The sequence below is a fragment of the Cetorhinus maximus genome, chromosome 25, assembly GCF_964194155.1.
Source record: "Cetorhinus maximus chromosome 25, sCetMax3.hap1.1, whole genome shotgun sequence".
Lineage (NCBI taxonomy): Eukaryota > Metazoa > Chordata > Chondrichthyes > Lamniformes > Cetorhinidae > Cetorhinus > Cetorhinus maximus.
The window spans coordinates 26,460,281-26,486,327 of record NC_135903.1 but is presented as its reverse complement, the minus strand read 5'-3'; the positions used below and the strand labels follow the sequence as shown (position 1 = coordinate 26,486,327).

At 41.1% G+C, this 26,047-nt stretch overlaps 1 protein-coding gene across 14 annotated transcripts in view; it reads right to left on the bottom strand.

Moving 5' to 3' along the window:
• hdac5 (histone deacetylase 5) overlaps window positions 1-26,047 on the bottom strand; it is a 357,484-nt gene that overhangs the window by 161,578 nt on the left and 169,859 nt on the right. The gene's annotated exons all lie outside the window — the stretch shown is intronic.

Here is a 26,047-nt window from a genome sequence, read left to right as displayed (position 1 = left end):
TTGACTTTGCAAACTTACCTGCCCTTTTTTTTTGAACAGCTGATAATTTAGGCCTAAATCTGAACTCTGGCCAATGTTTAAAAGACTACTGTTAAGTCCCAGCAATTTCTGCAATAACATGCACCTGCTCCTCACAATGACATATGTGCACTAGTACTGCCTTACAAAAAGAAAACAAACTATAAAATATCTTCACTTGGTTAATTAGTAGTTCCAAACATTCTTATAATGAGTCTTGTATAGTTCTTTTTGGACTTGCACAGTATCTATAAAATTGCTATCCAAATGCAAGAAAACTGAACACAATCATGGATCAGCAAGTTTGAGTTTTTATACTTCTGTCAATACCCATTTTGCTATTTCACAGAATTTTAACGGCACAGAGCAAGTCCATTTGCCATCGTGTCTGCGCTGGCTCTTCAAATGAGCATGATGACCTAGTGCCTTTGCCCTGCCTTTTCCCCGTACCCGTGCACATTGTTTCTATTCAAATAATCATCTAATGCCCTTTTGAATGCTTCAACTGAACCTGCCTCCACCACACTTCCAGACAGTGCATCCCAGGTCCAAACTACTCATTATATATAACTGATTACCATGTAAAATCAATGCCAAAAATATACACTCTGCCACGAGAGAATATGCACAACCAAGTACAGAAAAATAAGCTAAATCTTAAAATGCATAATATAAGCTATGAGAAATCAGTAATGCAGTACAAATGCCATAACCATTTTACACCATGACATGCTGTTGGATGCTTTTCTCTCTGTTTCAACAAATAATTTGAGAAGAATCAATCTTGATTTGATGAAATCTAATCCTTCTATGGCTCAAGTAATTTCAGAGTTTTAATCCTCATATCTGATTACAATATATTTTCTTCCCAGCTAATATTTATTGAAAAATGTTATGAATTAGGGCTTGAAATTGGAGGAAATCATTTACTTTGTCTTGTAACATTGACCTTAAATTTTATGTTTTGATTAAGATCTATGAAGTCACACAGTGGTTTCAAACACTTGTAACAAAATTTCACATGGTAGTTGTATCTATAATCAAGTAGTCCTGTAAGAACAGTTGAACTTTTCAAACATTTGTGAAGAACTTGATTCAGTGACAACAATGATAACATTGATAGCATGCATATGCTACTCTTGGCACTGGCTAAATGCAACATTATGAAGGGGATTAACTTTTTGTCTTCAACAGCATTCAGGGCTTGAACTTCATGGATCCTGAGGGCTGCCATTAAAGGCAATATAAAACGTATGCTCCATCCACTGGTTCTCTAAGGCATACACGAAGATTGGCATATTGCAAAGGGAAAAAACAAGAGTGGTGGTATGCACAGGTTGCAGGTGACATGTTGACGTGTTGATATGCAAAATTTAATATATAAAGAAATGGCTAATATGAGAGGGCTAGTTTCCCTTTGCCATGATGCAAATTTAATAAAGAGGGAAAGACCATAACACAAGTAGGAGACTTAAATGAATGTTTTGTGCTTAAATAAAAGCAAAGACTGAAGGTGATACCCTAGTGATAGGGTTCCCAATATCTTCACTTTCCACCCCACCAGTGTCCATGCTCAAAGGATCATTTAATGCCACCACCAAACACATATTCTCCCCTGTAAGCATTCCAAAGTGACTATTCCTTCCACAACACCCTGGACGACTCCTCAACCACCTCTAACACCTTGTCCCTGCTAAATTCCAATGACAAGTTGGTAAGAAAGGAGCCAAGTCTTTACTTCTTCCAGACAGAGCTTTATTCCAATTCACATAAAACTCTATCCCAGATCATGCCCTGTTTCCCTTTATATGCACCCAGTGATGTGCTTAACCAATTAACCTGATTACTAACTTAATCACTTCTTGACTATTAACGATTTCCTATCCCAACAGTCCCCTTCCCACAGCAGGAACGAGGTGTCAACTGTGGCTCAGTTCATAGCACCCTCGCCTTTGAATCAGAGGGTTGTGGGTTCATGTCCCACTCCCGGAAATCAAGAACTGTGATTGTACTTGAAAGAGTTGCAATCTGTGACTGTTGATAACTCGAAAGAGTTTCCCACAGCAGCTTGCAATTTCAGGAGGTGTAACACCTGCCCTTTTAACTCCATTCTCAAGGATGACCAATTCTGGGGGAAAATAAGGGATATATAAGGGCAGGGGGTGCTTATGGGGTCGGAGGAGCTTGGGAGGAAATGGCAAGACCAGAGGAAGCAAGGATTGGTGGGAGTTCTGGTGGGGCCATGGGACTGGGGCAGGGGGCTAAGCTGACAGGGCCAGGGTTGGGGTTGGGGTCGGGGGTGGCAGGGGGCTTGTATTGATGAATCTGGAGGAGCAGCCTGCCGGTCCACCCCTCTTTCCCACCCCCCCACCCCCAACTTCCCACTCCTGGGCTTGCCTGGACCAAACAACTCCCCCTCGTGTCTGCCTGGCTTGCCCCCCCAACCCACACCCTGGAAATGACCTAAGAGAGCCACTGCTACCAAACCTGACTTCAGACTTCAGTCCCTAAGCATGACCCCGAGCTTACAGTTGATTGCCATCTTAATTCACCACCTTGCTCTCATTTCTGTCCTCAGCCTGCTGCAGTATTCCAGTGACTCTCAGTGCAAGCTTGAAGAAGAATACATTGTCTTCTGATTCAGCATTTTACAGCCTTCCAGACTCAAAATTGAGTTCAATAATTTCAGACCATACTAAATGCCGATCTGAACCTTGTTTTTCAAGTTATTGATTTTAGACAGCACTATTCATTATTCTGCCATTCATACTCACTCTGGACAAATGCTTTGTTTCTTTTCTACACCATTTCCACTCCCTTTGCTTTTTGTTCCATGACATCTTTTAATCTCCCCAGCCCCCTACCCTATCCCAGGCATCCTCTCTGGTTCTTCCTCCCCCTCCTCCTTCAACAGCATAAAGCCCATCACATCTCTATCTTCCCTCAGCTCAGAAGAAGTCATATCCAACCGGAACTTTAACTGTTTCTCTCTCCAAAGCTGCTGCCAGACCTGCTGAGTATTTCTAGCACTTTGTTTTTGTTTCATCTTTTGTGCTTGTTGCGCATATTTGAAAGACTAACAAAATGCAGTACAACTACGGAAAGGCAAGGATTACTGTTCTGAATACATGTAATTGTGATAGCAGGATTATTACCATAACACAGAGATTATCTACCTTAGTACAATTGTAATCTCTTAAAAAGCTACACTATATATAGAATGTATTCAGCAGCAGCTGTTGATGGAGCTGGGTTATCACTACAAAAATAGTGCTTACATCAGCAGATGATGGCAACGTAGGATTGACTCATTTCACAATTCAATAAACATTACAGTCAAATCTTATCAGGGCTACTATCCATGAACACAAACAGTCTGGCATCGATACGCAGCTCTGCTCAAGTTTGTGATCCATCTATTCCATGGCAACTATGTTGGCATTCTGACGTCAAAGGGCCAACAGTGAGACAGGTGACCCTTTCAGTTCAATAATTTATCACAAAATGAAGTATATTTATCCAATGCAGCTGCTGCTAATGCCTTGGTGTGGGTGACTCCCACACACTGCTTCTGCTGCTAGGGATTTTAACTGTCTGCACTTGGGTGAATTGGGCTAATTGAACTATAATTATTTTATCACAGTAAAGGAAGGAAACAACAATATCCTGCATTTTTGCTACAATAAACCAGACAAACTTCAGAGCACATCACCAGAATACGTTAAGCATCAGGGATTTCACAAGTTTTTAGAATTATCAGAAAAAAAGTTTTAACACTGCATAGTGTATAACAGGATGGAATATGACTTCAGTCTTTTGTCTACACTTGCAGCTCCTTTACACCAAATAAATCTTTATTTTATTTGTCTATATTATCCTCAAAGCCTCACTGACAAACTTTCCATGTTATAAGCATTTTTGTTCAGGAGTTAAACCCAACTGCTAACCACCAACCATAGCACATTAGCTAACATTGTTAACGGCTCCCTCTCTAAGTTTCGTCGCTCACTCCTTCAAATCTGTTGACATCACTCCTCTCCTCAAAAAAAGCCCTGTCCTTGCACATTGGCTGTCCTCCAGTCCTCTGGCACCTCTCCTTTGGCCAGAGAGGTATTGAAAATTATTACCAGCACCCCTGCTGTCTCTTCCCTTGCCTCACTCAGCAGCCTGGGATACATTTCATCCAAGCCTGGAGATTTATCTACTTTTAAGCCTGCCAGACCACTTAGAACCTCCTCTCTTTCTATGCTAATTTCTTTAATTATATCACAATCCTTCTGCCTGATTTCCATACCCACGTCATCCCTCTCACTTGTGAACACCGACACAAAGTATTCATTTAGAACCCTACCTACATCTTCTGACTCCACACACAAATTACCACGATGGTCCTTAATGAGCCCTACTCTTTTCCTGGTTATTCTCTTACTCTTAATGTACTTGTAAAATAACTTTGGATTTTCCTTTACTTTACCTGCCAATGTTTTTTCATGCCCCGTTTTTGCTCTCCTAATTTCCTTTTTAAGTTCCCCTCTACATATTCTATACACCTCCAGGGCTTCCGCTGTTTTGAGCCCTTGGTATCTGCCATAAGCCTCCCTTTTTCTCTTTATCCAATCTTGTATATCTCTTGACATCCAGGATTCCCTGGGTTTGTGGTCCCACCCTTTCCCTTTATTGGAAGATGTTGGCCCTGTACTCTCCCTATTTCCTTCTTGAAAAATCCCACTGCTCTGATGCAGGTTTACCTAAAAGTAGCTGCTCCCAGTCCACTCTGGCCAAATCATATCATATTAAAATCGGCCTTCCCCCAAATTAGAACTCTGATTTCTGGCCCATCCTTGTCCTTTCCCATAACAACCTTGAATCTAATGGAGTTATAATCATTATCTGCAAAATACTCCCTCCACTATTACCTCAACCCCTTGCCCAGCTTTATTCCCTAAAATCAAGTCCAGGACTTCAACGTACTGGCTTAAAAAGCTCTCCTGGATGCATTTTAAGAATTTCACTCCCTCTAAACCTTTCACACTATGACTAACCCAGTTAATGTTGGGGAAGTTGAAATCCCCCACTATTACTATCCTATTATTTTTACACTTCTCTGAAATTTGCTTACATATCTGCTCTTCTATTTCTCTCTGACTGTTTGGGGGCCTATAGTACACTCCCAGCAGTATGATTGCTCCTTTTTTGTTTTTAAGTTCTACCCATATGGCTTCATTTGAGGAACCTTCTAAGATGGCATCCCTCCTTACTGCTGTAATTGATTCCTAGATCAATATTGTGATATCCCTTCCTCTTTTACCTCCTTCCCTGTCTATCTTGAAGACCCTATATCCTGGAATATTGGGCTGCCAATCCTGCCCCTCTCTCAACCATGTCTCTGTGACAGCAATGACATCATACTTCCATGTGTTAATTTGTGCCCTCAACTCATCTGCCTTGTTCGTCATACTCCTTGCATTAAAATAAATACCATCCAACCTTGCCAAACTCCCTTATGCTTTAACTGGCTTATAATTTCAATGCCTTCCAGACTCACTTGCTCTCTCTTCTAATTTTGGCTGTGCATCTCCCCCTGCTGAACCTCCTCTCAGGGTCCCATCCCCCTGCCAAGTTAGTTTAAACCCTCCCCAACAGCACCTGCAAACCTCCCCGCAAGTATGTTGGTCCCATTCCGGTTCAGGTGCCTTGTACAGGTGCCACTGCCTCCAGAAACAGTCCCAATGTCCCAGAAATCTAAAGCCCTCCCTCTCGCACCATCTCCCCAGCCACGCATTCATCTGGACTAACCTCCTATTTCTATGCTCACTAGCATGTGGTACCAGAAGTAATCCAGAGATTACTACCTTTGAGGTCCTGTTTTTTAATCTGTTTTCTAGCTCCCTAAATTCTGCTTGCAGGACTTCATCCCTCTTTCTACCTACGTCGTTGGTACCAATATGTACCAAGGTCTCTGTCCGTTTACCCTCCCCCTTTAGAATGCCCTGCAGTCGTTCAGTGACATCCTTGACCTTGGCACCAGGGAGGCAACATACCATCTTGGAGTCACACCTACGGCCACAAAGACACCTGTCTGTTCCCCTTACTATCGAGTCTCCTGCCACTTTCTCTCTTTTTCCTCCCCCCCCCGCACCCCCTCCCCCGTGCAGCTGAGCCACTCACCGTGCCATGAGCGTGGCTGGACTCCCCAGAGGAACCGTCCCTCTCACCGTTTTCCAACACAGAAAAACAGTTCTCGAGTGAGATGCACCCTGGGGATTTCCTGACTACCTGCCTGACTAACTTTCTTCTGACTGATGGTCACCCATTCCCTCTCTGTCTGCACTTCCATAAGCTATGGGGTGACCACGTCTGAAAATGTGCTATCCACAAAACTCTCGGCCTCGTGGATGCACCTCAGTGCCTCCAGCTGCTGCTCAAGCTCCGAAACTCGGAGCTCAAGTGGCTGCAGCTGGTGGCACTTCCTGCACATGTAGTTGGTCAGAGCGCAAGGAGTGTCTAGGGCTTCCCACATGTTGCAGGCAGTACATAACACGGGACTGAGCTGCCCTGCCATGCGTCTGGTTGAAAAAAAACCCCTTACTTTAAGTTAATACCGTAAAAAAGAAGTTAAATTATTTATGTACTTTAAATAAAAACTGGAACTCTTACCTTTCCTTAGCTTAATCTATTTTAAACTGGAGAAAAACACTTACCCACTACTCATCAATCAGCTCTCACCTTTGTGCTGACGTCACTTTTTGAAGCTTCCCTGCACTCGCGCTTTTTCTGATCTCTCAGCCACTCTCTTGCACTGTTTTGTGATGTCACTCTTGTTATTTTCAACAAGAACTGACTGCAGGGCACTCTTCCCAGGCTGCTTCACTGCGATGCTGACCGCAGGACACTCTTCCCAGACTGCTTCACCGTGATGCTGACTGCAGGACACTCTTCCCAGACTGCTTCACCACGATGCTGACTGCAGAACACTCTTCCCAGACTGCTTCACCATGATGCTGGCTGCAGGACACTCTTCCCAGGAGGAACACTCCATACGTACCTGGATGAGTGCAGCTCCCACAACATTCAAGAAGCTTGACACCATCCAGGACAAAGCAGCCCGCTTGATTGGCACCACATCCACTAACATTCACTCCCTCCACCACCAACACACAGTAGCAGCAGTGTGTACCATCTTTAAGATGCACTGCAGGAATTCACCAAGGCTCCTTAGGTAGCACCTTCCAAACCCATGACCACTGCTATCTAGACGGACAAGGGCAGCAGATAGATGGGAACACCACCACCTGGAGGTTCCCCTCCAAGTCAGTCACCATCCAGACTTGGAAACACATCACCATTCCTTCACTGTTGCCGGGTCTCTGGAATCCGCATTATTGGAAGGATGTGATTGCACTAGAGAGAGTGCAGAGGAGATTTACCAGGATGTTGCCTGGGCTGGAGGGTTTTAGCTAGGAGGAGAGATTGGATAGGCTGGGGTTATTTTCCCTGGAGCAGAGGAGATTGAGGTGGCACATGATTGAGGTGTATAAAATTATGAGGGGCATAGATAGGGTAGACAGGAAGGAACTTTTCCCCTTGGTGGAGGGATCAATAACCAGGAGGCATAAATTTAAGGTCAGGGGCAGGAGGTTTAGTGAAGCCCATCCCACTGAAACAGCTCCCTTCTACACCAGTACTGGTGCCAGTGTCCCAAGAAATGAAGCCCATTCCTCTCACACCAATCTTTGGGCCACGCATTTAACTCCTTGACTTTATTCACCCTATGCCAGTTTGGCCGTGGCTCAGGTAGTAATCCTGAAATTATTACCTTGGAGGTTCTGTTTTTTAATTTAGCTGCTAACTGTTCAAATTCTTTCAGCAGAACCTCCTTTCTAGTCCTATCAATTTCATTGGGACCAACATCAACAACGACAATTGGATCTCTCCACTCCCACTCCAAGTTCCCCTCCAGCCAACTATGACACCAAGGTTAAGAAGAGACTGGCTTAATCTCAGACAGTTGTCAGGGAGAGGGATGGAGTGTCTTCAGTTTTCCCAATATTTAAATGGAGGAAATTTCTGCATCTCCAGCCCTTGATATCAGATAAACAGTCTGACAATTTAGCAACAGTGGAAGGGTCAAGAGAGGGTGGTTATGAGGTAGATCGAGCTGGTTGTTGTTAGCGTACATGCTTTTGGGTGATGACATCAAGAGGCAGCAGGTAAAAAATAGCAGGGAGCCAAGGATAGATCCTTGGGGGACACCAGAGGTAACCATGTGGAAGCAGGAAAAGAAGCCATTGCAAGTGATGTTTGGCTTACGTGGTTACATGGATAAGAATAGAACTAGGTTAGAGCAGTGCCAACCAGCTCAATGACAGTGGAATGGCCCTGGAGAAGGATCGTGTGGTCAATTGCATCAAAGGCTACAGACAGGTCAAGAAGGATGAGGAGGGTAAGTTTACCCTTGTCACAATTAGATAGGATGTTATTTGTCATTTTGATAAGAGCTGTTTTGGTACAGTGACAGGGATGGTAACCTGATTTGAGCAATTCAAGTATGGAGGTCCGGGAAAGTTGGGCACAAATTTGGGAGGCGACAACACATTCACGGACTTTGAGGAGGAGAGGGAGGTTGGAGGTAGGATAGTAGTTTGCAAGGAAGTGGGGTCAAGGATTGTTTTTTTTGAAGAGAGGGTTGATATCAGCGGATTTAAAATGGGGAGGGATAACATCTGAAGAGAAAGAACTGTTTAGAACATCGGCTAACATGAGGATAAAGAGGAAGTCAGGTGATCAGCATTTTAGTGGGAATAGATTAGAGGGAACAAGAAGTGGATCTCATGGATAAGATGAGCTCAGAAAGGTCATGTGGGGAGATCAGACAGGAGCTAAAGAAAATGTAAATTTAGGGCTGGGGCAGCGGCATTATAGGAAGTTTCATCAGCTGGGCTAGTGGAAGGGAGGAATGCAGAAGAGCCAGCCCTCTAGTTCTCATCTATATGCTGCGCACTAGTGACATCATCCGAAAACATATCAGTTTCCGCATGTACATTCACAACAAATAACTCCACCTCACCAACACTTCCCTCGACCCTTCTATTGCTAAATTATCAGACTGATTATCCAAAGTAGAGTACAGGGTGAGCAGAAATTTCCTCCAATTAAATATTGGGAAGACTGAAACTATTGTCTTCAGTCACTGCCACAAACTCCGTTCCATTGCCACCTATTCCATCCCTGGTCCTGGAAATTTCTGAGGCCAAATCAGACTGTTTTCTACCTCCATATCACACGTTAAGACTGCCTATTTCCACCTTCATAACATTGCCCATCTCTGTCCCTGCCTCGGTTCTTCTGCTGCTGAAACCCTTATTCTTTGTTACCGCCAAGCTTGACTATTCTAACACATGAATGGCCGGCCTCTCACATTCTACCCTCAGTAAACTTGAGGTCATCCAAAACTCCACTGCCTGTATCCTAACTCACACCAAATGCATTTTACCCATTGACCCTGTGCTCGCTGACCTACACTGGCTTTTAGTTAAAAAAAGTCTCAATATTAAAATTCTCATCCTCCTTTTCAAATGCCTCCATCGACTGCAATCTCCCTATCTCTGTAATCTCCTCTAGCCCTATAAGATATCTGCGCTCCTCTATTTCTGAATTCTTAAGCAGCCCCAATTTTAATTGCTCCACCTTTGGTGGCCATGCCTTCAGTGGCCTGGGCTGCAGGCTCTGGAATTCCCTTCTTAAACCTCTCTGCCTTGCTACCTCATTTTTCTCCTAAACACACCTTTAAACCTACTTCTTTGACCAAGCTTTTGGTCATCTGCCCTAATACCTCCTATCTGGCTTGGTGTCTTATTTTATAATGCCTCTGAGAACACCTTGGGATGTTTTATTAAGCTAAAGGTGTTATATAAATACAAGTTGCTGTTTGGTGATTTGCAAATGCAAGCAAGCCTGCAGTACTTTGCTGAAGTGACCATTTTTCATAAGCAGGCCTGAACAGTGGGCGGTCAGCAAAGTATCTTGCTATAGTAGGCATTAGAGCTAAATCTGATGATAAATCACCTGGTGTGCATACACATGCACACATCAGCTTTGGTCACTGGATCGCCATGAAAAATGGAAACTTAGCTGATTTCTCCTCTCCAGCCCCATAGGTATGAAGATCAATTAGCATGCCTAACCAAGATGAGTTAGCTTAGTAACGCACAGAAGTTTAATATTCTAATTTGTACGGCTTTAGTATCATACCACACAGCCTTCTTTACCTGGTAAGCCTTATTCACCTTTTAAAGTAATTTTTCATTTCATCATGGCCAGCTGCAAGATTACAATTTTAGGAAAGATGCTGACAAAATGTAATAGTTAATGATTAATCCATAAAAAGTATGCAAAATAGATTATAAGCAAATTATTTTCTTACTCCTATGATCATATTGATGTAACATATGTAGAAGTTAATTTTCTGATCTTGAAGTCACTAGAATATAGAATATTGAAGCAATGAATACAGTCAATTTGTTGAATAAAAATGGTCCTCCAGAAAAGCTGTAATTCTTATGAGAAATCCCAAATCCTTGGTTAGAAGCAATACTATGGAATTAATTACCTGAACAGAGGGAGAGATTTTCTTTATACAAGGGCAGGTTTTCAGATTGTCTGTAAATTTCACCATGCAGTTAGAGGTAGGAGAAGCATTATAGTACTTGAGAAGCTGAATACCATTTATGACAGAACTGGCTTTTTGATTGGCACCCCTGTCACTGGACTGAAAAGCCATCCCTGCACTGTGAGCACACTACAGTTGCAATATGTACCATCTATATGGTGCACTGCAGCAACTTGCCAAGCTAACTTTAACAGTATCTCACAGCTCCATGACCTGTATCACCATGAAGAATGAGATCAGCAAGATAATGAGAATACCATCACCTTTGAGTTCATCTCCTAGTCGTACATTCTTCTGACTTGGGCATAAAACACACTTCTTTCATTATTGCTGGGCAAAAATCTCAGAATTTTTAGCATTTCCAACAATGATTAAAATCTGAAAAATTCAGACACCCCACTTGTAAAAATAGATTTCCTATGCCAAAGAGGTTGCTTGGTAGTAATTAAAACTTAAAAAGTTCTCTTATTCTTGAATGGACGTACCCTAAATTTGCATGGTTTTTGGGTAACTAGAGGGTAATTATCCTAACTTAATTTGCTTTAGTACTGAGTCTTTATTTTATTCTTTCATGGATGTGGGCATCAGTGGCAAGGTCAGCATTTATTGCCCATCCCTAATTGCCCTTGAGAATGTGTTGTCTCTTGGCAAGTATCGATGAAGCGAAGACTGAGAAGGAAAAGGACAAAATGGACAGAAAATTCCTGATTTCTGAATTTAACTGTGCTCCGCTGAATGTTGCTGTCCAATTTACTGCATAATAATAATGAGCACTGGTAACCTCACTGTTACTCCTACTGTAAAACCTGAGCCATCAATAAAAATATTTGGAGTGCTTACAAAGACCATAAGGGATATTGATGGTGGCCACAATGACTTTCAATGATAAAGTGTCCAGAAATTTCATTCCAGCAATCACCTTCTCACACAATCATCTGCTGTCTGCTAACATGTCAAAAGTCTCATATTTAAAGAGAACAAAGACATAAAACTGGACCAACAAGACAAATACCATGATCGCTGAGATTTTTTTCATTAAATTTATTCTCAGCATGTGGTTATCACCAACAAGGCAGCAATTACTGCCCATCCCTAGTTGTCCTCAAGGTGGTGGTGGCAAGCATCCTTCTTAAACCACTGCAGTCCATGAGGTGAAGGTACACCCATAGTGCGGTTAGCGAGTTCCAGGATTTTGACTTGATATTGAAGAAATGAGGATATATGTCGAAGTCAGCATGGTGCGTAACTTGGAGAAGAAGCTGGAGATGACATTGTTCCCATGTACCTGCTGTCTTTGTCTTTTGATGTGGTGGAAGTCACAGTCAACATACCCTTCAATTTTTTTTTGAAGTGCCCAGGCAACTTGCTTTACAGAGGCCCACTTGTGCACAGCCTGCGTGTAAACTTTCAGGTTACTGTGCAGCTTACAGCGAACATTGGTCACAGGTTTGGGGTGTGCTGTCGAAAAAGCATATGATTTTCAAGATTGAAACAAATGGGTAAAATACAAAATCAGTAGAAGCAATTTGTGAGACTTGCAGAGTTGTGTAGCAAACTCAAGATTCCAATTCCATTATGCTGGCTGTTTGTTTGACATTAGAATGCAGTGCAACTCAATTAGTACCAATACACAGTATCAAGTAATACCATTTCTAAGTGCTTGAAATTAGCCAATGTTCTTTGTGCAATTTTTACGTCATTTTTTGTTTAACCACGCCTCTACTATCATGGCAAAATCATTAACTAACTCTATTCATTAACCCAAGACATTTATGCATTCTGATCGTTTAACTGTGTTAGACTCTAAATTGGCCAGTAATTCCCAATTATGCCATGAGCAACCACTACATAAGCTAAAGTACGTAACAGAAAATTAAAGGAAATACACAACAAAACAGAAGCCTATGCAATATTTTAATTTTAAAAAGGTTCAACGGTGAGATTCTCTCTTTAAAATATGTACTATGATTACATAGAAACAGGAGCCAGAGATTTCCCCCGGTCAGGGACGTGCCTCCATTTCACCTTAATCGGCCCACCCAGTGTGACACTTGCCCAGAAGGTGCCTCAGGGAGATTTGTTTCAGTGCTAAAGCTTTAAATAAAGGTTTTGAACACTTATAAAACATGTTCCCTCCTGTGACACCATCACATGAGCTGGGACATGTCAAAGAATACAAGTATAAATTTTTATTAGATTTTAAAACACTTCATGAAACCTCATCCCACCTGTAGATGACGTTTCATGGAAAACACGAGGGCCGCCTGGGCTCTTCGCCTGCCCGCCAACCTTAAGGTTGGACAAGCAGCTCATTAAATTGAATTCATAAGGTTTTAAATGGCCTTAATAGGTCTTTGATAGTTTGGCGGGCGCGCAGCCGACTCGGCTGCGCACCTGTCAAACTGAAAATCTAAATGACAAGCGGTGATGTCGGGGCACCCGTCCGACGTCACCACACGTCATTTTACGCGTCAGCGAGTGGGCCCCGTCTCCGCTTGCCAACAGGAAAATTCTTCCCTGGGAGCAGGAGCAGGCCATGTGGCCCTTCAATATGATAATGGCTGATAGACTATCTCAATGCCATTTTCCCGCTTTCTCTCCATACCTCTTGATGCCTCTAATATCCAAAAATTTATCAATTTCTTTCTTGAATATACTCAGTGACCCAGCCTCCACAACCTTCTGTGGTAGAGAATTCCACAGGTTAGCCACCCTCTGAGTGAAGAAATTTTTCCTCATCTCAGTCCTAAATGGCCTGCCCTGTACCCTGAGACTGTGGCCCCTGGTTCTAGACTCCCCAGCCAGGGGAAACATCCTCCCTGCATCCAGTCAGTCTAGCCCTGTTACTTATTTTATACGTTTCAATCAGATCCCCTCTCATTCTTCTAAACTCTAGTGAATACAGGCACAGTCAAACCAATCTCTCCTCATACGACAATCCTGCCATCCCCGGTACCAGCCTAATGAACCTTCGCTGCTCCCTCTATGGCAAGTATATCCTCTCTTAGGTAGGGAGACCAAAACTACACGCAATACTCCAGGTGTGGTCTCACCAAGGCCTTGTATAACTGCAGGAAGACATCCCTACTTCCGAACTCAAATCCCCTTGCAATGAAGGCCAACATACCATTTGCCTTCCTAATTCCTTGCTGCACATGCCTATTTACTTTCATTGACTGGTGTACAAGGACACCCACATTTGTACATCCACATTTCCCAATATATCACCATTTAATAATACTCCGCCTTTCTGTTTTTCACACCAAAGCGTGTAACTTCACATTTATCCATGTTATACTGCATCTGCCATGTGTTTGCCCACACACGCAATTTGTCTAAATCGCCCTGAAGCCTCCTTACATCCTCCTCACAACCCCACGCAGCTTTGAGTCGTCAGCAAACTTAGAAATATTGCATTTGGTTCCCTCATCCAAGTCATTTATATATATATCATGAATACTTGGGGCCCAAGCACTGATTCCATCAGTACACCACTAGTCACTGCCTGCCACCCGGAAAAAGACCCATTCATTCTCACTCTCTGTTTCCGGTCTGTCAACCAATTCTCAATCCATGCCAGTATCCCAATCCCATGTGCTTTAATTTTGCCCACTAGCCTGTTATGAGAGACTTTATCAAAAGCCTTCTTGAAATCCAAATACACCATATCCACTGGTTCTCCCATATCTATTCTACTAGTTACATCCTCAAAAAACTCCAGTAGATTAGTTAAGCATGATTTTCCATTCATAAACCCATGCTGACTTTGTCTAATCCTGTTAATGCTTTCCAAGTGTTCTGTTACCACGTCTTTTACAATAGACTCTAATAGCATTTTGCTCACTACTGATGTTCAGCTAGCTGGTCTGTAACTCTGTTTTTTATCGCCCTCCTTTTTTAAATAGTGGGGTTACATTTGCCACCCTCCAATCTGTAGGAACTGCTCCAGAGTCTATAGAATTTTGGAAGATGACCACCAATGCTTCCAATATTTCTAGTGCCACTGCCTTTAGTACTATGGGGTATAGATTATCAGGCCCTGGGGATTTTTCAGCCTTTAGCCCCATTAATTCTTCTAGCACCATTTTTTTTTTACTAATACTGATTTTCTTCAATTCCTCCCTCTCACTAGGCCCTTGGTTCCCTAACATTTCTGGGAAAGTATCTGCGTCCTCTTTTATGAAGGCAGAACCAAAATATGTGTTCAATTCTTCTGCTATTTCTTTGTTCCCCCTTATAATTTTCCCCGTTTCTGACAGTAAGGGACCTATGTTTGTCTTTGCTAATCTTATTCTCTTCACATATTTATAGAAGCTTTTACAGTTAGTTTTTATGTTCCTTGCAAGTTTATTCTCATACTCCATTTTTCCCTTCTTGGTCAATCTTTTTGTCCATTTTGCTGAATTCTAAACTGCTCCCAATCCTCAGGCTTGCTGCTTTTTCTGGCAATTTTATATGTTTCCTCTTTGGATCTAATATTATCCGTAATTTCTTTTGTAAGCCATGGTTGAGCCGCCTTTCCCGTTTTACTTTTGCGTCATAGACAGGAATGAATAATTGTTGTAATTCATGCGTACGTTCCTTAAATATTAGCCATTGCCTATCCACTGTCAACCCTTTTAGTAAGGTTCCCCAATCCGTCATTGCCAATTCGCAGCTCATGCAGAGACTAGAAAAGGTAACAGTAAGCCAATTCGCACCTCATACCTTTGTAGTTCCCTTTATTTAGATTCAGGGCCCTAGTTTCGGATTGGACTTCTTCACTGTCCATCTTAATGAACAATTCTATAATTTAATGTCGCTCTTCCCCAAGGGACCCCACACAACATTGTTAATTAATCCTTTCTCATTACATAGACTTATTGTGCATTCTTGGAATTAAAACATTTCAGAAAGGTGCAGGAGTTGGGGAGCTACAGCTGCCTTGAATCGGAGAGGAATAAATCAATCACCTAGGGTTAATCATCATCATCTGCATAATTTCTGTTCAAAAATGCATATATAGACGCCAAGTGATAACAGGATGAGACTGGGCTGCAATATTCTCCTGGAGTCTTACTGTTTAGGCTCACATAATGAACAGCTACATGAATGAAGCAGCCAAAAGCTACCAATGTCTAAGCAACCGTATCACAGTACAGTTGTCAGGAAAAAAAGGGAAGAAAACTGGGGGAAAACAATTTTAATCACAAATAACAAGATGTGAAACAGATGAAGAATTAAATATCAGTAAAGGCAATTCAGGCAACGTGGCTAAGAAAAGAAAAATGTGCAATCGCCACAACACCTGGCACCATTTATGTGCATTATATGACAAAATATAAATTATTTTAATGGTAATAATTACACAAGAATGGGCAATGTTGAAAAGTACCAGCTTCATTTTTTTCCCCCAATTAGACCAACATTTTATAAATGAAGAGTAAAGAGTTAGTCACCAACAAAATTACAAAGAAACTGGATAACTTATGTATCCAACAATAGCATGTTATCATAGAATCATCCAATTAGTCCGGCTCCCCTGTTTTTAGCCCATAACCTGCAAATCCTTTCTTCTCAAATATGTATTCAATTCCCTTCTCAAAATTACTACTGATTTTGCTGCTATAGCCCTTTCAGGAAGTGAATTTCAGATCACAACATCTTGCTATGTAAAATAAAACTCATTTCCCCTCTGGTAGTTTTGCTAATTAACTTAAGTCTGTCTCCTCTGGTTACTGATCCTCCTGCCAATGGAAACAGTTTCTCCTTATTTACTCAATTAAACCCCTCATAATTTTGAATGCCTCTATTCAAAACTTCCTTAAACCTTTTCTACTGTAAACTTTTCTAATCTCTCCATAACTGAAGTCTCTAATCCCTGGTATTATTCTGGCAAATCTCCTCAGCACCCTCTTCAACACCCTGACATCATTCCTAAAGGGCGGTGTCCTGAATTAAACACACTTCATATGAAGCCTAACCAGCTTCCTTATTTTCATACTTGATGCATCTATTTAAAAAAATGATCTCTTACACTTTAATAGCTTTATCAATTCAACCTGCCATCTTCAATGTGAACCCCCACGTTTCTATTCTTGCACACCTTTCAAAATGGTACTACTTTAGCTACATTGCCTCTCCCCATTCTTCCTGCCAAAATATTTCTCTTCGCACTTTTCTGCAGCATACTTCACATGTCTCCCATTTCACTGGTCTATGTCTTCCTGAAATCTGTCACTGTCCTCCTCATTGTTACTACATTTCCAAGTTTTGTGTCATCTGCAAACTTGGAAATGATGCCCCCTATAGCCATCAGGTCATGAACGTATCAGAAAGAGCAATTTCTGGTTGCTCAGCCCTGCGACACACAACTGTAGACTTCTTTCCAGTCTGAAAAACACCAATTTATCGTTCCTATAAAAACAAAAAACTACTGCGGATGCTGGAAATCCAAAACAAAAACAAAAACAGAATTACCTGGAAAAACTCAGCAGGTCTGGCAGCATCGGTGGAGAAGAGAAGAGTTGACGTTTCGAGTCCAATGACCCTTCAACAGAACTGAGTAAAAATTTGCTTTTCTATTTTTACTTAGTTCTGTTGAAGGGTCATTTGGACTCGAAACGTTAACTGTGCTCCTCTCCACAGATGCTGCCAGACCTGCTGAGTTTTTCCAGGTATTTCTGTTTTTGTTTTGGTTGCCATTTATTATAGGTGGATGCAAATACTTGTTTGTTTTTGATCATGGAACTGCAAGGCTAGGACCGAGGGAAATCCCAAGGCAATCTTCCAAGATTTCAGCTAAGTTGCTTTGCTTGAATGACAGTTATCCACCCACATAAACTTACAAATGCACAAACAATTTTAGCTACATGTCTCATCAAGGAAGAGACTAATTACGGCACGGTGTGAACAGAATCCAAGATTATTGTTGCTTTAATGTATAACTATTACAAGCCAGCTGAACTATAATCTTTCAATTCTTGATTTAAAAAGGGATTAGAGGCAAATACAAAGAACTTTGAATGTTACTTATAAAGGTTTCTATTTACTTTCACCTTATTTTGATGATAACCCTTTAGAAGCTAATGAGTTTTATACTGCTGGTAAGTCTTTATGGTTTTTCTCTTTGTGTAGCTTTTGTTTACACTACTAGCATCACAATGGTCACCCCAGGAATCTGAAGCTAGGAGAATAATTCAAGTAAAATATGTGAACACTTCTATGGTATCCTTAATAGAGAGGGAACCGAGCTGAGACATATCAACTCTTTCCTGTGCTATTTATCGAGAGACTGAATTTCTTAAACAGGAAACTTCTAGTTTGAAGAAACAAGTGTCAGAACTAGCATATCTCAGGGGCTTAAATGATTTCCTTTACTAGAACATAGTTACGTCTAAAGCCAAAAATGAAGTGTCTGGTTCTTTTTTTCAATCCTAGATTCCACCTCTGCTCCACCAACAGCTTTGCAGCATTAAGCAGTTTGGATGACACATGACATCAAAAACAGCATGCCTTAAACAGCCACGCCTGAAGAAGCCAAAGCCTGAAGTTCAAACTAACTTCCAAAGAAGGAACCAACTCTGAAAAATTAGACAACTGAGAAGAAAGCCAAGGTTAAGACTGATGAACATGTATGGCCAAGTGCTCTTGTCATTGGAGACGCCATTGTTTGACACATGGGCAGCACAGTATGTAAAGGTAAGGCATTGTTCCGTGTAGGTTTGTTTTTCAGGTGCAGAAGTAAAATATCTCCAGGAGAGAATGGATAACCTTATGAAAGGTGAGAGTGCTGGAACTGTGGCTGCACTTTACCTATGTATGAATTACATCATGGTTAGGAACACTAACTCCTGCCAACACAAGATAGCCACCGACAGTGCTTCTGCACATGCACACTTGTCAGCGCATGTGCAAAATCCTGCATGTCATCTGCAGGAGACACAAATCCATCATCATAAACAGTGACAGCTTCTTTTTGGCAGTCTTCAAGCATTTAATAACGAATCTTATTTCAATGCCCATGTATCCTCAAATGATTTATACAAGAAACAAAACATAATGCAACCAGGTGGACCATTCCTCTGAACTAATTAAGTAGCTGGTCTGAAATTTCAAGCAACTCCACGCTTCCTGAGCCCCGCAGTGGGTGGGCACATGGGACACAGCCATTTCCCTGTCTCTCCTGCTTTCTCAGCTATTTAGTTCGATACTTTATCTTTTAATAAATTTCTAAAAAGACACCAACATGATGTCTCATTTTAATTGGGGGTTGGGCTGAGGATGGGCAGATAGAGTGGGTCCCATCTGTCACTTGCTCTTTCCAGCCCTGTCTGAAAGGTTTGGGGTGAGCTGTGGATGAAGGGGTTTGTTAAAAGTGTTAACCTGATGCTGCCTGCACTATAATATTTGCAATTCCAGGGCCAGTGATGACCATGCTTGAGACCTGCTGGACACTGCCCCCTAAAAAGATGGCGGCCACGCATACGACTGCACATGTGTGGCGTTTGCAGCCAGTTAGGAATTTGTTCTGCAGGGGGAGTGGACAATGTATTATGGGGTAAGGAACTCAAGCCTTTTGCCAGTGTCAGAGGTTATTTGGAGAGAAATAGTTGCATCATCGATTGCATCATTACAGAGTCCATACAGGAGGGAAAAACTGACCATCATAATTAACTGGAGTACTTTCAAAGAAAAGTTAAAGGTAGCTTCCACCTTAATGTTGCAAGGGCTTACAGGTTAGCTGGGAATTTCGGGGGCAGTCATTAGCAAGCATTCAAGTTAACAATTTTGGGGGATAAAATAGACACATTTGTGTCTGATTCCGCTAGGTAACCATCATGAACACCCAGTCATGGGCCAGTATACAATGAGAAAGTAATCTAAGTTTAGCTAAGAGGCAGATTCTTATAAAACTTAGGAAAATGCAAGGAGTAATAGAAATAAATTAACTGAATTACTGTCCTATGTATTGTTAGAGAATTTAGACAGCATAGGTTTCAAATCAAAGTTTACCAGTTTCCAGGAAGGACAGATGAGGTCAGATGGGATGAGATACAGTCCTATTTGTTCAAGATAATCTAACTGTTCTGGTAAGAGATGAAGTATCATCATCAGTAACAGAATTCTATCCGGGTTCTGGGTACAATTAATTCAAGTTGATGGTTTGAATTTATTAACTGGTACCTGCAAAAGGCAACCAGGAAAAGAGCCTCTGGGAAACAGTGGTAAACCATCAAGTGTGGTGGATAAACTAGCTCAAACATTTGTGAATATAAGTAATAATTTTTTTTTATTTCAATGTGTTAGTGACGTGATTAGGGATTCTCAAATTCTTGAGCTAGTTTTAGTACTGACCCTGCCGCATTACAACTGCTTGGGCAGCAGTGATCAAAACATAATCAGATTTCATCTCAATAGCGAAGGCTAGTAACAATTTTATGTTGGTTCCTGACTTCAAGAGGATTAATTCAATAAACTGGCTGAAGACTTAGAATAAGTTAAACAAAAGCCAAGTACTAAGTTGATTGGTCAACTTTGCTTGATTGGAAAATAGATTCTGTGAATAAATGTGTTGTTTTAAAAAAAAACAATCTCATGCATACCCCAATGGTCACTAAAGGACACATGGAAAAAACAAACCAAAATGGCTAACTAAAAAGTACAAGCAGAAATTATGATGAAACAAAATACTTCTGGAGAATAAAGGATAACAATTCGAGAGAGATAAATAGCCTGACAATTGAGCATAACAAAAACGACTATTAAAGTAGCTAAGGGATTAATGGAAAAGATCATTGATAATTGAACGAATAATGGCAAAGGTTAAGAATCAGAGGATCATTAAAAGCTGTTCAGGACCACTGATGACCACCTTAGGACAGTTTGCTGGAGTTTGAGATTGTTCCCTTAGAATTAAATGTTCATGTGCTGATTTTCAGAAAGGGTGAAAAATCAAAACAAGAGAGCTGCAGGCCCTTAAGCTTGGCATCAATCGTGAGCAAGATATGATTCTTCTGGTGCAAATATGATAAAAATTAAATACCTTATCAACGATAAGGGTAGTATCCTAGGCCCAACTATCTTCAGCTGCTTCATCAATGACCTCCTTCCATCATAAGGTCAGAACTGAGGATGTTTGCTGATGATTGCACAATGTTCAGCACTGTTCGCAACTCCTCAGATACTGAAGCAGTCCATGTCCAAATGCAGAAAGACCTGGACAATATCCAGGCTTGGGCTGACAAGTGGCAAGTAACATTCGGCCACACAAATACCAGGCAATGACCATCTCCAACAAGAGAGAATCTAACCATCACCCCTTGACATTCAACGGTATTACCATCACTGAATCCCCCACTATCAACATCCTGGGGGTTACAATTGACCAGAAACTGAATGGGACCAGCCATATAAATACTGTAACTATGGGAGCAGGTCAGATGCTGTGAATTCTGCAGACAGTAACTCACCACTTCACTCCCCAAAGCCTGTCCACCATCTACAAGGCACAAGTCAGGAGTGTGATGGAATACTCTCCACTTGCCTGCATGAGTGCAGCTCCAACAACACTCAAGAAGCTTGACACCATCCAGGAAAAAGTAGCCCGCTTGAATAGCACCCCATCCACTACCTTAAACATTCACTGCCTCCACCACCAACACACAGTGGCAGCAGTGTGCAGGAATGCACCAAGCCTCCTTAGACAGCACGTTCCAAACCCACGACCACTACTATCAGAAAGACCAGGACAGCAGACAAATGGGAACACCACCACCAGAAAATTCCCCTCCAAGCCACTCACCAACCTGACTTGGAAATATATCGCCGTTCCTTCATGGTCTCTGGGTCAAAACCCTGGAACTACCTCCCTAACTGCCCTGTCGGTGCACCTATACCACATGGTCTGCAGCGGTTCAAAGCAGCAACTCACCACCACCTTCTCAAGGGCAATTAGGGGTGGGAAATAAATGCTGGGCTAGCCAACAATGCCCACATCCCATGAACGAATAAAAAAAAAGTGGTTCATTCTTACAATTGTGGTTCATACAAGGGTGAAGCATAAGTTGACCAATGGAAAACAATCTGGCTTATTTTGATGCACAGTTGTCACAGAATAGAAATTTTCTGTGATAAGCATCCAAGGAAGTGGCCAAGCCTTTTTAATTCCAATAAAATCATGCTCTAGGCTTTATTTGAATATAGGTATGATTGTAAGTCAAGTCCTGTTCAAACTTAAGTTTGCTGCAGCAAATGTAATTGTTAATCAACATCTTCTGATGAGGGTTTGTTAATCTGAGAACCATTGTTATGACGTGACAGATGATGTGTGCCAGGCGGACCAAATCCATACGGGAAACGTGGTCGTGCTATCACAACTGTTTTGCAATTTCTATTTAGTATGAGAAGATGCGTGCACTGAATTCAGAAGCAATAAGTCCATGAAGATCTTTGGAAATTTAAAAAAATTAAACAAAATCTTTTATTTTGTTAATAAATATTTTAAAGTGCAGACATAAGGCTCCAATTACTTACTACTATAACAAATTCTAAAATTTCTAATTAACCTGACTCCCAGTTACATACTCCCTTTAAGGCAACAGTCTAAAATAGAATTTAGATTTAAAACAGAAACAGCAAGTTAACACACTACCCACTTGACAGAGGAATTCCAAATGGCTTTTCCCCAACTTCAGTTTTATTATATAACAAACTTATGCACAAATGGCTGGAGGCTTCATTAACGCTATTTCACACACTCCTGTTAGCTCTTACGTGGCCTTCTCCCACATAGCCTTTCATTCTCCTTTAAATATGCTTCTCTCTTTGTAATATGTAACTTCTATTGTTCCATATGCCTTTGAAACTGTATCGTCCTCATAATATAAAAACTTTCATATTGCCAATATTGTCAGTAACCTTTGGGAAAAATAAACACACTCCTTAGTCTTGCTTATCTGCCTAATTATAAACAGACAAAGATCCCTCTGAAATCCAAATCTCTTCATTTATCTAAAAGTGCAAATTCCCTGCACACCTTACATGCTAAGCCAGCTTCCATGTTCACTCATTAGCATGTCAAACACATAGCTTCTTTGGATGATTTCAAGCTTGCAGTCTACTTGACTCCAAATGTAATTAAATCACACAGACAGACCCAACTATACTTACCCCCGTAAACTTACTTCACAATAAACCAGAAAAATATTATGAAAATTATTATACTTTCATCATATCATTACAAATCTACAGAGTTCACTTATTAATTTCACATTTAATAAATCTATTTACTAGGCTATATCTTCTTGAAAATATATTCATTTACAGCATGTCGGGGTCATTGGCAAAGTAAGCTTTTATTGTCCATCCCTAGTTGGCCTTGAGAAAGTGGTGGTGAGCTGCATTCTTGAACCACTGTCATCCATATGATGAAAGTATTTTCAGTGCTGTTAGGTACAGAGTACCAGGACTTTGACCCAGTAATGAAGGAACAACAAAGATGTCCAAATTAGGATAGCATGTGTCTTAAACCATGGATGAGTACAGTGCTTATTCTAGAACATTTTGAAGTTGAGGAAGATCATGCTAGAGCATGTGTTATAACTCATGAACAAAAATACAATGATGAAGGTTTTACTTTTTGACCTTTAGGCTCATTATAATTCACTTATATTGGTCAGATAAAAGCACTCCAATTCGCTAGAAATGAGTGTTCATCTACAAGGGAAAGCATCTGAAGTAACAATACAAAAATCCAACAGTTGTGGTAGCAAGAGATGAGACCAGAGTATCACCTACAGATCAATTGGCTGTTCATTTAAAAAAAATTAAATAAGGTAAGCAGCAGTGAAAACATTTCTACAAAGGCTCAAATAGACCCAGAATCAGGCTTCTTGGAGGATACATCAAGATGCTAAACCACTGCAAACTATTTGGACTAAACACTCAAAGATGTAACATCTTAGAGTCATAGAGTCTTTTAAGGAACAGAGGGAGGCCATTTGGCCAGTTGAGTCCATGCCAGCTGCCTGCGGAGCAACTCAGTCAATCCCACTCATTCCCCGCAGCCCTGCAAGTTTATTTCCTTCAAGTGCCCACCCAATTTCCTTTTGAAATCATTGATTATTTCTGCTTCCACCACCCTTGTGGGCAGTGAGGTCCAAGTCATTACCACTTGCTGTGCAAAATGTTTTTCTTAATATTCCCCCTGCATCTCCTGACCAAGAACTTAACTCTGTGTCCCCTAGTCTTTGTACCATCAGCTAATGGGAAGTGTTTTCTTGTCTATCTTATCTAAACCTGTCATAATCTTGTACCCTTCTACCAAATATCCCCTCGATCTCCTTTGCTCCAGTGAGAACAATCCCAGCTTCTCCAACCTAATCTAGTAACTGAAAGCCCTCATCCCTGGAACCAATCAGGTAAATCTCCTCGGCACCCTCACATTCTTCCTAAAGTGTGTTGACCATAACTGAATGCAGTACTCTAGTTGAAGACTTTAACATTTTTTTTGAAAAATTCTTTTTAAATTGATATGATTTATAAGGTTAGTGTGAGTTGTTTGAATTTTATTTGTGTGTCAGCTATGTTATGCTATCTAATACTGCTAATTCCTCTGAATGCGCATTGATTGTTTCTGCGAGGCATTTACTACAACTGTAGACAACACTAACGATTGGTAAAGGCAAGTACGTATCTGCTTGTTTTTGTTTTCAACTGCCAGTTGCTCACAGGCAATTAGTTCTAACCAGGTTACCTGACAAACGTGGTACACATTCCTTGTTCCACATCAGCAACATTATAACAATTGTGCTCTGGGCCATATGTATTAAGCATATGTAATTTGCTCTCCCAGTTACCATGCAGTATTCTTCATTTTATATTTTATTACAAATATGGTTTTAACTTTGGAATAATCTGATAATAGTTAATACAGTGATATTTAGGAAAATACAAACTGCATGACTATCAAAAGCTAACATAAAAAGATATCGTACCTGCAACTAAAAAAGTGAAAAATGACCATATTTCAACATAACCCATTTTTCTACAATAATATTTTGCGCCACAAAGCAAGTAGTTGAGGGTCTCAGCTGTAGAACTACCTTATATTTGCATACTAAAAGCAATTCAAATTGTGCAAACTATAGTAATGGCATATATTCTCAATGTTAAAGGTTCACTAAGCAGAACTGTACTTTAATAAATGGTACATATCTAGCATCTTTAATGAAGAAATCAAACAAAAGCTGATGTCAAAGGAGATGAAATTAGAAAGGTTGACTAAAAAAGTTGGTTTTAAGGTGGGAAAGAATTCCAGGCCTCAATGCCTAGGTAGTTGAAGGCATAGCCACCAATCCATCCCGTTTCTGGGAAAGAAATAAACTCCTGGAAGAGGCAATCTCATAGCCCTTGGTTGTGACACTGCATGCAGTATAGTTGCAGTGAAATGTTGAACTATATTTGAGGAGCTCCAGGAATTTCTTGGATCACCTGGACACTTGTAAAACTGTCTTGAGTTAATTAAAACATTTAGAGTAGGGATGATGCAACTTACATGCTCTAATCATTTAAATTTTAATTGATGGTTCTGTATGTAGCCACATATGTTGAGATCTCCATCCTAGGCAGTGTAAATGGGCACTTAGACTCCAGCTGATGCATAAATGCATCATAAAAAAGCTTATATCCTGAAGGCTAAGGGATAGAAAGCTGACAGTAGCGGTGAATGGATTCTTTTTACTGGAGATAAGTATGCAACTGGGTACCCCCAGTGTTATTAGGACCACTGCTTTTCTTGTTACACAAAATGACCTGGACTTGGGGATAGGGAGTTTGTTTTTTTCCCCAGAAACAGGATGGATTGGTGGCCTTGCCTTCAACCATCTAGGCATTGAGGCCTGGAATTCTATCCCACCTTAAAATCAACTTCTTTGGTCACCCTTTCTAAAATAATCTCCTTTGGCCTCAGTTTTTGTTCGAGTTTTTCAATAAAGATGCTATATGTGTACCATTTATTAAGGTACAGTTCTGCTTAGTGAGGAAGATAATTTTGAAGCTTGCAGATACAAAACTTGGCAACATATAGTGTAGTATAGTGTCTCAAATCCAGCTGTCCAAAAAATGGAGTTGTCCAAAAACTGGACTTTTTATAATGTGCCATGCATCAATTTTAATTGAAAAATATAACTTATCTGGACAATTTGGTCCGGCGCTGCATTGGCGTGGTGTGGGGCTGACTGGTTATTGGCTTTGCCGCTTCGTGCGCCAGTCTATTGGCGCTCCGAGCGACCTTTGACCCCACCAGCCCAGCTTGACCCAAACTGCCCATGGCCAAACCACCTGACCCGAAATTCAGCAACATCCGAAATCTGGTAACAT